The following is a 14,270-nucleotide window of genomic DNA, read 5'->3' on the forward strand; positions in this document are numbered from 1 at the left end:
CTGAGTGAAACATTCATTGCAAATTCCATCACCAGGAGACAGTTCTCTGGATTTAATGCCAACTGCATTTAACCACTGTTGCCTTGCTTCCAAATCCACTGGAAAGTTGAACAAGCCAGTTATTTTCTGAAGACCGAAGGCAATAAACCTACAGGAGCCATGCTAAAGCTAACACGCTAACCTGCTCTTTGATTCTGAAAGGTATCAAAGATGGGCAGGTTAACTAATGTCACCAGTCACTATTGGCTAATGAATCTATCAATCAAACTCATCGGCAAAACAGGCATGCTCACTTTCAGCCAATTGAATGGCCTCTTAGACTTAGTTTTCATACAGGTGACAATGAGTTCTATCGCTAGAGGAGACATCACGTGATTCCTCATGGGAGGAGAGCACCGCCATCTTGGTGAGGTCAAGTTACTGCTGCAGTGCATGCATGTGAATACATTTTTTGATAAATGCCACTTCATTGTGCGGGTTTCAACTGCCAAAATCAGAGAAATTAGTCCAGGAAGGAGGAAGGCATAAAATTCCACAGGTAGGTACTATATTTTTTTCTTTTAATGCTGCAGGGGCTTCATTAATAGAACACATGTTGACATGCATGATGTTGCAGGGCTATAATTAACATGTAGGGATTATGTACGTATAATTTGCTGTCAACATAAATGTAAATTTTATTTTGTTAAACCTATGTACAGTATACTAGGACTAGGCTATTATAGTAATAAAGATTTATACATTTCTGACTCAGTGACTGAACTTTTCTTGCAGGTTTCCAATGGATTCAGACTTAAGGAAGAAGTGGGCCTTAGCAATGAAAAGATCTAACCCAGATGGCTATGTTCAAAACATTTTGTGGAAACAGATTTTGATAAGACTGGCCAGACTGTTTGCTTGAAAACGGCACCATAACATCTGTGTTACACAAACTGATCACTCACATGAATCAGTAAATCTATTGTTTTTCTTTTGTTTTTTTAAAGGGGAAAATCTGTTGTTGACTATTGGACTTATTGTTGACTTATTATTGATTTATTATTATTATTATGTATTATTATTGATCTATTATTGATTTATTGTTATAATTTAATATTATTATTGACTTACTATTGATTTATTATTTATTACTATTGTGCTCGCTTCTTCCCACTTCTTTTCAAGCAATAAATCAAACTCTACTTATACTTACTTAATGATCACTGTATTTAATTAAGCAAATGCGATTTAAGTGACGTTTTTGTTTTGTTTTATATATGGTCTTTTTAATCTATGCATTTCATCATTTCTGTAATGAGTTTGATAAATATGTTTAAATTCTTTATCGCTTTGACTACAATGCTTGAAATAAATTAATAAATCAAATCAAATTATTATTATTTATTATTGATTCATCATTATTATTATTGACTTATTTATATATTATTATTTATTATTACTGACTTATTATTTATATATTATTATTTGTTATTATTATTGACTTGTTGTTGGGCTTTTCTAAATAATTTAAATTACATGTCAAAGAGGTCTAAAACTTTAAAATTATTTTTAAAAGTTCTTTGTAATATTTTTTTTATTTTTCAGAAGTCCTGCAACAATGCATTTTTCATTAAAGTTTGAGCTTATAAGGCTGACTCTTTCTCTTATTTAACAGCAACAAATGATGCGTATATATATATATATATATATATATATATATATATATATATATATATATATATATATATATATATATATATATATAAATTATATACATATATCATATACTTATTTATATGTATAAATATATAGAAATATGAATAAATATAAATTGTATAAAAGCTACTTAGATGCCACCAAGGAAAGGCTATAGAAATCATTGTCATGATGTGTCTCCTCTAGCTATATAACTCATTGGTCATTAGCATGTTAGCTTTACCATGACTCCTGTAGGTTAATTGCCTTCGGTCTTCAAAAATTACTGGCTTGTGCAATTTTACAATGGACTTTGAAGCAAGCCAACAGTGGTTAAACGCAGTTGGCATTAAATCCAGAGAATTGTCTCCTGGTGATTGGATTTGCAATGAATGTTTCACTCAGGATAGATGCTAATACTTTATCCTTATTAGCTATGATGCTAGAGTCATCCAACATCAGTCCCTATGTTTTGTTGTTGTTTTTGAAAATTTGTCTGAATTAAATTATTATATTTCTTTTACAGAAAGATTTGTGTATGTTTATTCTGTTTTAATGTTATAAAGTTCTTTTTACAATCTTTATGCTTTGTGGTTGTTTGTGGTAAAAGCCGTCCTTACTTTAGTTGAGGTGCTGCAAAACAATTAATAAACTGTTAACAAAGTTAATTAATAAATTTGTTAAGCTTATAAGCAGTTTAGTAATATGGATTTAGAAGACAATGGTCTGACCATAGATGTTAATGAATCTTATTAAAACTTTCAGGTATTTGCAAGACATATTTAATGCTAATAAATATCTTACTAGCATCTTTGGGTTTGGAAATTGTTTATTTCAAGCAATCAAATAAGAATAGTACACAAAAACAATAATTATCAGTTATACATTCATACAATGACCTATCAAACTGAGGATAATTAGACATATTAATAAATATTGCTTGAAAGGGAGTGGAAGGAAGGGAATTTATATAATCCCACCCCTGTTCTACCGTAACCATTTTATTATATGATTTATCATTATCCGGTTCCTAGCTTTTATTAGACAGAATTAAGAATCATTAAGTATCAATGAAGCACATGAAAGAGATAAACTACAAATGCAGATCAGTTATCCAAAATATTTGCAGATTATGTTACTTATAAAAGTAATTTATATGATTAAAAAATACTATATCGGTAAACTAAACATAACACTATTTAAAAAATCTTCATAACAATAAATGCTTAAGTATCAAAGTTAAAATATGTGCAAAATTACATTAGCTAAAAATCATGAATCAATTTTTCTATTTTTGAAGCAAGTGAACTAATATAATTAAAAATCAATCAACCATCTTCAATAATTGATTAAACATTTTTTTCTTTTTCTTTTATTATAATAAGGTAATGCTGTGAAAATAAAATAAGATAAAAAAAAAGGGGTCCGCAATCTGTCGAATGACCAAGGTTGGTATTTCTTCTATTGTTGATTAACAAACGTTTTTCTGGGTTTAAACAGAGTTTAGTTCTCTTCACTGTTCTGTCTGCAGACATTAATAAAGCCTATTAATTTTTTAAGTTACTTATTAAAACTTATAAGCTTATGAACCCTTAGGCTTGTGTGAGACATCTATAATGCTACTAAATGTCTTTACTAGAACCCCAAACAATAATAATACTTCTTAATTTGTTAACAAAGGTTGTTAATAAATCGTATTAAGCTTATTAACACTGACACATTTGTTAGGCACCTATAATGTCAATAAATGCATCATTAGCATCTTAAAAACATCCTAATAATAATGCTTGTAAATGTGTTAACTAAGTAATTTAATAAACTTTATTAGACCTATTGTACTAATAAGTGTCTTACTAACACTCTAAAAATTCTATTATAATGCTTATTAATGCGTTAACAAAGCTTGTTCAGGAATCTTAATATAAAGTGTTACCCAAAATTCTGCCTTGGGCGCACTTAAATTATTAGCGGGCAATGCAGCAAGTGTAAGGACAAGTAGGGGTAAAGTAGGTGAGATGCAGATGGTGCGGTGAGTCTGTCAGTGCTGTTTGGTTGATAAGTGCTTTCATTGCACACTCCTGGCAAGCAGCCCGACTGTTAGAAACAAGGAAATTAGACAGAGAGTAGTTTGTGTGGACATCCTACGAGCGTTTTACAGACACTTATAATAATAATAATAATAATACATTTATTTCAAGCGCCTTTCAGGTCACCCAAGGTGCTGTACAAGGTTAAAAATAAGAAAAACTGAATAAAACATCAATAAGAAATTATCAGAGTAAAACATGAATAAACATAAAGACATAAAAATAGGATAAAAACAGGATAGAAAAACAGACAAATGAGGTTGTGTTAAGTGAATGGATTTGCTGTATGATTGTTTGAAGAGATGACTCTTGAGTTTGGATTTGAACAGTGGCAGCGAGAAGGAAAGAAGAGAATTCCATAGCAGGGGGCGGAGCGACTGAAAGCTCTGCCCCCCATGGTGGCAAGACGGGAGGTGGGACATGGAGCGGAGAGATCGGGAGGGAATGGAAATGTGAAGAAGGTCAGAAATGTAGCGTGGAGCCAGGTTATGGAGTGTTTTGAAGGTTATGAGGAGAATCTTGAAACAAATCCTTTGTTTTATGGGAAGCCAGTGTAAGTTTTGGAGAACTGGTGGGATGTGGTGGGATAACAGGGTCCTGGTGATGATGCGGGCTGCAGAATTTTGGAGAAGCTGCAGTTTTTTGAGAGTTTTATTGGGCAAACCAAACAGGAGGGAATTACAATAATCGATTCGAGAAGTGACAAGACTATGAACAATGAACAGCAGTTGTATGAGGAGTGAGAGAAGGGCGGACACGAGATATATTGCGGAGATGAAAGTAAGCAGAACGAGTGATGTTATTAATATGAGTTTGGAACGAAAGTGAGCTGTCGAGGATGACATACTTATGTATCACCTGCACATACTGTGCAGCATCACCCGTACTTCATAAGTGTGCATATTTTCCATTATCCTTACAAATACTTCACGACACACTTACCACATGCACAACAATGGTACATTCCACTTCTAATATATCCCTCAAAGTGGCTGCATGAGCCTCAACTGAACTGCAGACACACCTTTGCTCCCCTTCGGATGCATCGGCTCCTTTCTACAACCCAAAACTCACAGCATCCACACAGGTCAACCCCCAGATGGGTGAATGCGACTAAGGCATAAAGGGAAGCAACATTGACTGTATATGAGAACTGGACTGAGTGACCCTTCTCCTGGCGTCCAAACAGGAAATACTTGCTGGCCCGAAGAAGTCAAAATCCCATAAACTTCAAATAAATAGACAGCTGTAACTCATATTTCAGGTAGATTTCTTGTAGCCCGCCTTCAATTAGTAGGGGTATGGCCTTCCAACAAGCTCACTCCTGACTGGCAACAGTTACCATAGAAGCATTGATTCAGATAGACTTGGGCCATTCACTGCTTTACTGATGTCATCTGGCTTCATATGGCGGTGTCGATTTCGCAGAAAAATGGCGACTGAATGGACATCATTTGGTCGGAGCTGGAGGTAAACCATTTTCTATGGTTGTTGTCACACTTGCTCAGTCTAGTTGTCTTATACAGTCAGAAGGAAGCTGCTAAGTCTTGACTGAATCAGTGAACTGCGGGACGCTCTGGGTCTGGACCTTTTTGATTATTCACGATGATTTCTATTTAAACCCTGCTGTTAGCAAACATCAGCACTTCGATGTTTGGAGTAACTGGAGTAAAAATGTTTGATGTTTCCAGGTTTACTGCATATATAAGCAGGTTAGAACAGGCAGTATCTTTAGTATTTTTGTCTGAATCAGTATATTACACGACAACGTCAAATCTATATTTCACACGGGGATTTTTCTGCAAAACCTTGAGTCAAACAGCAACAACCAATAATCTGGAAAAGTAAGAGCACAGTGTGTGGGACTTCCCAGCTCTGTTCTTCACTCTTACTTTTTATTCCATCTGGTTTGTGGTTGTCACAGCCTGACAGGTACTAATGAGACCAGACAAATGTCTCTCAGCTGCCTCTCTTACATAACCCAGAACCCGTCGGCACCAGGGAGAGCCTTGATGCTGTTTTTGGGTCACAATGTAACGTGTTTGTCGCTCTTGCAATAAAAACCGTGAAGAGTGCAAACACGCGGGAAATGTCGTCTGTCATCACAAGCTCAGCGTTTGCATCCCCGGTGTCAAAGGAGCAGAGTCAGCTGTCAAAAGTTTCCTTTCTGAAGTCTTTTCCCGTGAAAATATCCAGGTTTGACTTCAGACACAGATGGGGATTTGGTGAGGATGACACTCGTTAAGCAGAGACTCTGTGGTCCAGGCCCTGACTGGCCTCAGCTTCGGCCGTTTTAATTTGGCTCTCAGACATTTACAGACACTTGGCTGCTTGGATCTGGATGAAAGCAGGCATTTCCACTGGGGCATTTCAGCATGCAGCCAGGGCTAAACAGTTGGGAGGGATGTGGCAAGAGCCAGGAATGTGGGGGAGTTTCTAACAGTTACCGTTTGGAATCTCATGACCTTAACTATGGGGATTCAAATCTAAATTTTACCTTCACACAGTCTTAGTGGGTTTATGCAAAAGCTTCTACATACAAAAAAAAGAAGACAAAAGAAACACATTTGCACTTTATAATTTTTTGAATAGAACATATTTGGGATGACATGCCGTAGGTAGAATGTATGGGGATGTGTCCATAATCTGTTTGTAAAAATATTGTTCACAAGACCAGTGAGTGTCAGAAAAGGAGGACTCACTGGACTTTTTAGGAGATGAATGCCTTTAAGACTTTCTGTCTGCTCGATCACATTGAGTTAAGTTTAAAGTTATATGAAGATCAAACAGACTCCTGGGATGTGTCCGAATGTGTTTTTACATTTTAATATGAAAAATTGTTGGAACGTAATTCTAAATTTACCAATCTAGTAAGCATTGATGGACACTGGTTTTTCACAGAGACGTTTAGATTTGTAGGGCACTGGACCTTGTTATTGTAGATTTTGACAGCTCTACAAAATGGCAAATGCACTATATCAGTATTTTTCAAACTTTTTTGAGCCAAGATAAAAAAAATTCTTGACAAAAATTACAAGGTACACCAGCAACCAAAAATGTAAAAAACGAAACTCTGTAGTGTGTATTGATGTATAGTCTCTCCATGATCTCCTTTAGTATTCTTTGTAATTTAGGCACAAAAAGTTCAAATTTCTGCTCTTCTTCCTAAAAGTTTAAATTATTTTCAGTAATTGTTTCAGCTGCATTAGTTGAAAGTTTACCCAGGTAGTTGTTTTTCCCTCCAGTTTATTAAAATGCAATTTTAAAATGCAATTGTGTGAGTCAACCTTCGCCTCAGAAAAATTTTTTATAACAATATATTCTTTCTAAACAGTGATTTGAAAAAAAAGTTTCTGTTTTCTGCATTCAAAAGCAACTTTAATTTTTGAACAAATATATAATCAGACCATGCTTGATAAATTTTACACAAAAAAGACCAACATTATTTTCATGTTTGTAAGTTCATTTGTAACCAGACAAAAAGGAACACACTAAACTTTTATTAGTTTTTCTTTTGTCTAAATCAAAAATGTAACTTTACAGTGTTTCATTTTAGTTAATTATGTATGTTGGCCAGTTCACCTTAATCCAGTTTCTTTCATTTTAGTAAATTTAACTTAACTTTAATTTTTGGCTTCATGGTGCACTAAGTAGTGAGTAGTGAAGGAATTAAGACCCAAGTCCAGGTTTCTGCCCGCGATCATCTCTGAGCTGTCGAATCCTTTTTTTTTTAAATCCTTGCAGAAAGGTCCTTTTGGCTGGGACTGTTCGAATTCTTTTTTTCTTATAGCTAGGAGTGCATATTGAGTGAAATGGCAGAGCGTCTGCAGACTTGTTTCTTCCTTCCTTCAGCAGAGGATGCATCCTTTCTGAAAGGAAAGATGAAAATCCAACACTGTGACCTGGTTTGTCACTTTTATGCTTTGCATTTATGATTCGTAATCCAGCGGTGTTCTCTGGATGAACTCAGCATCTTTGGTGGATTATTTGTCATGAAAACGTGCAGCAGAAGTGAGTTTACGGGAACAGTTTCATGCAGCAACACGTATTTACCGTCACCCTGGAGTCTTTCTCCCTGTACATGCTTTGTATGACATGGTTGTGAGGGTTTTAGTAATCCATCTTCATGCGTTCTGTCATGCTCCCAAGCTTCAGTTCTTACCTTTATTTTCCTCAGATTCTCCTTCGTTATCCTCCTTTGCAATCAGTCCATCCTCCTCCCGGGCTTCCCTTGTATGGCCTTCCCTCTCGGTTTGTGGTTCTTCCCAGTCCTGTCAGGGTGACCGTCCATGTTGTGTGTAGTGTGTGACCCCACTCCAGCCTAAATTCTCCCCACAGACCCCTGCTCAACATGCGCACCTTACTGCTCTTGGGCCAGTGAAAGTTGTTGACCTCTGCATTTATTATTGGCAGATTCTCATCAAAAACTCTACTATAGAATATCTCCTCTGAACCTACTACCCTCTTCTGTTGAAAACAGGACGTAATCCTCTGTGACCCTCCATCAATCTGATCCTCCAGAGAGACATTGACTGCTGTTAGTGCTGCCCTGTCATCTACACTCATGTAAAAATATATATTTTTGAGTTTTTCTAGGTTTTCCATCTTCTGTTAGCATCCTGATGCTTAAATTCAGCCATGGGAGGATGTCAGACGTATCTGCTGCCACCTTGTTGTCGCTTTGGGAGAAATCGATTGGAATTCTGCAAACAAAGATTATTTCATTTTCTTGTTGAATTCAACAATGTACAAGAAACGTCTGGAGAAAAAGGAGAAAGTTGGGCTTTTCTTTGAGCAACAGCACAGAGGTTCTGCTGGAATTCTGGTTTCTTTCTCCTGGAACATCTGCAGGGTTAACTGCCTCTCAGCTCAGAATTAATTGAAACTTGGCAGCACATAAATATATTGTAACTTGATCACAGAAAGCTTTTTTATTCTGGGTTTACAGTCTTTAATCATTTTTCCTGGAATGACTAAAACGGAACCAAACACAAAGATGAAACAGAAAAAACAGCTTTTATAGTTTTTATTAAAGCTGAAAATTATTTGGAGGATAAAACTTTGTAATTTTGAGCAGTTTTTATGAATAATAATGCAGCCAAAGTATTTTTATCACTGTTATGAAGAGCACATTGTTTTGTGTGTTATTTCTGTTTGGCTTCAAATTAATGATTACAACATTTACTCACAAACCACAAAAGACACATATTTTAAATTTCCCACCCTTCCAGCCAGCCTGTGTTTGTGCCTGCGGCGGCATTTATGTCAGAACCACTTCTTTTTGTATCAGCCGTGTTTCCAGAATCTCATTGAAGTCATTTCAGCAGAAAGAAAAGGATATTAAGAATCGGAGCATGAGAACAGAGAGCCCTGCAGATGAGCCTGTGTGCGGACTCAGACATGTTTTTAATGATTCACAGTTTGTTGCTAAAACTGTGACATAGTCAGAGCTTAGACAGAGCTGACGCCTCCCCAGAGGCAACTCCTTCTATGGAGATAGACAGCTGAACAGGAGCACACACACAGAAAAGACACACTTTCTCTTTGTTTACAAATGACATTAAACCTTGTCACCATAGACATTCCAATCCTCTTTTACATAATAATCCTTCATCTCCTCCAATCATTGCTTTTTCCGTCCGAAGATGACACTTTAGACCAAAGATGTAGACGTTTGAAATGTGTCCGTCACTGTGCAGCGTCACGCCGATGCAGCATTCAGAAACGAACCAAACTGAACCTGAGCCGTCTCCGCACCACATCACTCAGGCTGCAGCAGAGCAGAGCCTCCACATATGGCCACGTCTGCTGGAGCCAGCGCACAGCAACAGGCCAGCTACACATTGCAGAACATACACACTCACTAACTCTGTCTGGAGGCTGTCCTACTCTTTATTAATACAGAATTGACCCCTGTAAGGGGCTGCGGGGGGGGGCAAGCTGACTTGTGTTCACATGTCATAATCTTTTCATCTGGAAGTTTACCTTCTGACCTTCCCAATTTTCTGATATTTACTGTACATTGCATACATTCAAATATTTTGGCACTTTAAAAAACTCATTGGGGGTTACATGACATTATGTCCCAGATGACCTTTTCCAACAAATACACCAGCATGGAAACCATTTAAAACAAGTGTTAGCATTAGTTCTGTAAAGTTTTAGTCAAATGTACCCAAATGGGGGTTGACCTGTACAGGTGCTGTGGGTTTTTGGGTTGTTCTGGCCAGTAGAGAGGTACGGTCCTATCTTAAAGGGAGTGTAGGTGTGTCAGTTCCCTGGAGGCCCACACGGACCCTTCAAGGGACGTCATGAAAAAGGAATGTACCGTTGTTGTGTGGTAAGTGTATCGTGAAGAATCTGTAAGCATAATGTAAGTTTCACGCGCATGTATGGGTGATGCAGTGGCCTCAATCCTCCATAGTCATTAGTAAGGTGTGAGTACTGGCTCCTTACTGACAGTGTATGAAAGTTGCACACACAGGGCGTGCAAGTGATACATGAGAGCCTATAGGACGACCGTAGGATATCCACCCAAACTACAGCCTGATTATCTAATTTGCTGCATGCATGGAGCCCTTAAGGCCCGTACACACCGGGACGAATATTCGCCAGGCGTTATTCGCCAGCGTTTTTCGCCACGTTTTTTGTGTTCACACCCAGGCGATTTTCGCTGACGATGAGTGGAGTGAACATGCAATTTCATTCCCTGACATTAGATGGCGCTTAATGTAAAACAGAAATACTCCTGTACACAAGGTGGCGCTGCGCAACTTTACGCTTCTTAAAGTCGCTTTTCACTCAGAAGAAGAGAGCAAGTATTTACACGCTTGTCAGAATAATACAAAGAAAACATGAATATTTCAAGCATCAGTAGCTCCAACTGGTGCTTGGTTCGGGGATATTTTAGAATGTCCGTCATTATTGCTTCGCGGCAGTGTAGACGCTACTTGGCGTCTATCTTCTTCGCTGGTATGTGTGCTCAGCAAGGCAGTTTTGTGTTTGAGCGCCCCCAAGTTGTGTTTTATTGTAACTTCAGAAGCTCCAGACACGTGAGCAAAAGCGCCATTCTCATTGGTCGAGTAGATTTCGACGCGACGCGTCGAAAAAAAAAAACGAACCCGAGGCGTTTTTTTTTTTTTGACGCTTTAACGCGTGGCGTTTTTTCGCGTCGGTGTGCACACTCTCGTTGGTGCCCTTTGTTTAGTCACGAGGCGTTAAACGTCGGCGAAAATCGCCGGCGAAATTCGTCCCGGTGTGAACAGGCCTTTACTTACCCATACATGTTTTATGTGTTCCTCTCGACCTGTAACTTACAGCATGCGCGTAGAAAATAATGTGCATGAGAATTTTGGCCCTATAGGCTCAGAGAGCGATCCATGACCTTGATATTTCTTGCAAGCCACCTGCACACTCTGTACAAGTTTCCCCATTTTTTTGCCTGTAGACAGCCCCGTATCCACCCTAGGGGCAGATGGGACTATAAGAACCATGGTAGAGAGTTCCTAAATATCTTTCAGTTTTTGAAAATAGAAGGTAACAATACCACAAGTTGTGCATTAAAACAAAGACAATCTGCACACTATACTTTTAGAACATCTTTTAAACGTTTTCCTGGACTTTTTCGTGCGCTTGGCTTTGATTTACTTGAATTTATTCCATAGGTTTTAGCTCCAGCTGAACAGGTTCCCCACCTGACACAGTTCTTTTACATGACGTTTTGGCTGATCTGTCCTGCTTGACCAGCACTTTCATAATCTTTTCTCTCTCTCAGACCCATTGACTTTGTGACCCTCACAAGGCTAAGTGACAAAGTAACTTCTGAACTGTGGAGACGTGAACAAAATGCTTTGAAGACCTTTGCAAAATTAGTGTCAGCCTTCAAAAAGGGTAGTTGGTTGTTCTGACTGCAGAAAAAGCCTTCAGTCATGTTACCACCATGCTCAAGAACGACAGTGTTGATGTTTCAGCATTAATCATTTACTCGGATCTATTTGATATGTTTGACTGTCTGTGGGTTTTTCCTTCCACTGCACACAGATACGTCCCAAGATGTTGTAGACGTGCATTTTCTGAAGCGTGCATGCTGAGCGAAATCAGTTTGGAGGACAAAGGAGTATGGAGAAAGTGACAGATGGCAATACAGTTACGGGGGGATTGTGTGTCAGTAGGGTAGCGGGGGATGGGGGTGGGAGGATGTATCCGTGCCTGCATGTCGGATTAGGGTGTTTGCACAGTTGCATGCTCTGCAAGAGTGTGTTGTCCTGTTGGATCTGTGTCAGATTGTAATGGTATGTATTTGTACAACTAGAGAGGATCAGTATTACTGAATGGGCTGAGAGGCACTGGCTGCACCCCCCACCCTCACGGTGAAAATCAAACACTCCACTCTACATCTCTTAAACCGACTTGCAGGCGTTGTTTGCAGGTTCTTTCCTTTCTGGACCAAATTCCTTCCTTTTCTACTCATTTTTCCTGGACACAGTTGAGTTGATTTTTTTCATCATCATCATCATGAAGTGGCTGGAGTCTGTGCGTGCAATGCTGGCTGGAGGCAGCCGCAGCGCCCCTGTCAGTCCTGCTGCCAGCCCCAGCCTGCCCTCCAAGGCAGACCTGCATGCCAAACAGGTGAGTTGCATAATAAACGTGGTAGGAATGTTCAACAAAAGCATCTTTTTCCATGCTTGATCCTCTGTTTGCCCACTTTTTTGGGTTCCAAATCAAGACTGTCAAGTCAGCTTGCTGCCTTTCAGTCTCTGTAAGCCTTTCACACTAGTGGATCTGTTAAAATGTATTTAATTGCTCTTGGAAAGAAAGCTGCTTGGTGTTTCCAAGACACAGTGCTTTTGTTTGCGTGTGTAACCTGCAGAAGATTATTGTTCAAGAAGGCATCAAGGAGTGCATGACAGTGTGTGTTTATTTTTCTTGGCTCTTCTATTTCCTTTTGCTTATTGTGGGCTTAAGTCAAGTCTATAATGTGCTTTAATGTTTAGTCAAATAGAAAATGATACACATCCTTCTCTGCCCAGCATTATCCATATGAGATGAACAAAGAAAATCTTTGGCACCTGGATCATATTTTCCTGTTTAAGACCAGTGGTGGTGATAATCCTCTACTCTGATCAAATGCTGCCTGGTCCTGAAGTGGTCCTTCATGGTTTATCCGTCAGGTCTCTGCAACAGTAACAGTTGAAGATACTTCTGTTTCAGAGATGAGCCTTCACAGAGCAGAGGATCTCTGAGAAACTCTGTAATTGCTCCTATAAGTGCAGCGCTGACCTTCCTGCATACATAAAGAAGGTGTGTGACCTGACACAGTTTATCATCAGTATTAATGAGTGAGGTCTACTCTGCTGAAAAAGCACCGGGGGGCAGCAAACTCATTACCCACTGTTGAGTGGCCTGTTAGCATGTTGTGTGTGTGTGTGTGTGTGTGTGTGTGAAATTGCAGAGAAAACTTGTTTCTTATTTTTCTGCCAAGTTATTCCCACTGCAGAGCCAAAGTGCCAGTCCTGAACACCTCTGTGAGTTCAGTTTTTAAACTTTTGCTTTCAAGACAGGGACTGAAATGTTGACATAATCAATTTATGACTGTCTTTCAGTGACATTTGTTTAAACAAGCGAACTGAGTTGTTGCCAACTTTTAATACTTTTACCTCAGATGGGATTGGGAAAAAAATCTTTACTGCTTTCAGATGTTTTCCATGAGTTCAGACTGATCCAAAGGCTAAAAAACTCATCAAAAGTAACTTTTTAAAAGTTTAAATACAATGTGGTATCCCTAAATACCAATTTTCCTTCCGTCCTTCCATCCATCCATCCATCCATCCATCCATCCATCCATCCATCCATCCATCCATCCATCCATCCATCCATCCATCCATCCATCCATCCATCCATCCATCCATCCATCCATCCATCCATCCATCCATCCATCCATCCATCCATCCATCCATCCATCCATCCATCGTCTCCCACACCTACTTCAGTTTCTTTATGTTTGCTACAGCTTTATCTGAGATAAAGTTAAGGTAGACTCAAACCAATCAAGACACTTTAATTATTCTTCTAGATAGGGCTCGGCAAAAACAATCTCTGATTTTTTTCACACCTAATTCAATTTCTAATTTAATTTATTAACATAATTAGAATATGTTTAATAAAAAGTATTTCATTTTAAGATCTCCCTTGGGAGTTGGCCTGAACACAAAGGTCAACCAAATACAAGCTGTAAAAGTGTTTAGAACAATGGAGCAGCTGTTTCGTGAGCTACTGCTAGCTTGAGCATCTCAAAGAGAGAATCACATCTTGCACTTGACAGAGTCTCTGTTTGAAACAAATTCTTTGTACTCCCACTTTTGATATTAACAGTCTTCAAATAGATTTTGAAGCATGTGTTTTTTTTTTGCTCCAAGTGAAGTTGCAAAACCGAACCAGTTCCAAAGAACTGAAGAAAATGTTAGTCTCCATTTTAAGATCTGCGTGTAGCGAGAAACAGGCAGGCTGACC

At 38.5% G+C, this 14,270-nt stretch overlaps 1 protein-coding gene across 3 annotated transcripts in view; it reads left to right on the forward strand.

The window, feature by feature from the left end:
* nav3 (neuron navigator 3) overlaps positions 1-14,270 on the forward strand; it is a 518,579-nt gene that overhangs the window by 229,869 nt on the left and 274,440 nt on the right. The gene's annotated exons all lie outside the window — the stretch shown is intronic.

The sequence above is a fragment of the Oryzias latipes genome, chromosome 23, assembly GCF_053564925.1.
Source record: "Oryzias latipes strain Hd-rR chromosome 23, Olatipes_Hd-rR_3.1".
Classification (NCBI taxonomy): domain Eukaryota; kingdom Metazoa; phylum Chordata; class Actinopteri; order Beloniformes; family Adrianichthyidae; genus Oryzias; species Oryzias latipes.